Source organism: Apium graveolens, chromosome 11 (genome assembly GCF_009905375.1).
Source record: "Apium graveolens cultivar Ventura chromosome 11, ASM990537v1, whole genome shotgun sequence".
Lineage (NCBI taxonomy): Eukaryota > Viridiplantae > Streptophyta > Magnoliopsida > Apiales > Apiaceae > Apium > Apium graveolens.
Window position 1 is genome coordinate 175,936,082 of NC_133657.1, and position 991 is coordinate 175,937,072.

A 991-nucleotide genomic window follows, 5' to 3' on the forward strand; every position below is an offset into this window, starting at 1 on the left:
ACATGGACTTTGAGATAGGAGCTTTGGTGTTACTAAAAGTATCGCCTTGGAAAGGGTTAGTACGATTTGGTCAGATGGGTAAACTTAGCCCTAGATTCATAGGACCCTTTGAGGTTTTGAAGAAAGTGGGAAGGTCGCTTATGAGATAGCGTTACAACCGCAGTGGCAGCACATTCATAATGTGTTCCACGTGTCTATGTTGAAGCCCTATGTCCCTAATTCGAATCAAGTCATAGAATACGAACCGATTGAGCTTCAACCAGATTTGTCTTATGTGGAACAACCGGTCCAAATTTTAGACCGTACAGAACGAGTCCTTAGGAATAAATCGATTCCTATAGTAAAAGTTTTGTGGAGAAATCCTCGAGTAGAAAAGTCTACTTGGGAATTGGAGTCGGACATGCTTAATAAATATCCTCATTTGTTTAGTTGAATTAGATTCTGGGGGCAGAATCTTTTTAAGGGGGAAAGAATATAACGACTCGTGTATTTTTATTTTATTTTTTATATTTTATACTTGGAGGTGTAATAAAAGTTTAAGTAAATAAATAAAAGTTGTGTATTGATTTTGGCAGCGGTTACTGATTGTTATTTAATTATTTATGATTTGTTGATATGTGGAATTAGAATTATGTGATTTATTGGTGAGTTATATGATTTTATTTCGCTTGTAAAAGTGATTTCATTGTAATTTTAATTCCATAAATTTTTTGGTTGTCTTTAAAATTGGTTTTCTAATTTTATAATTTCAATAATTATTTTTAGGACTTTATAAAAATTTAGATATCAACATTTTGTTAATTATTCACGTTTAAATGATTTTCTGAGTGTGTTAAATGCTAAAATCCATATTTAATTATGGGAATCTTTAAAAATTATGAAACTTATATTTTATTAAGTTCGTATTATTCTGAGAATTTTAAAATTATTTTGGAAATTTTCGGAAATCGTTTTACCCGCGTGTTGTTTCGTTATTTGTTAAAAAGCGGGT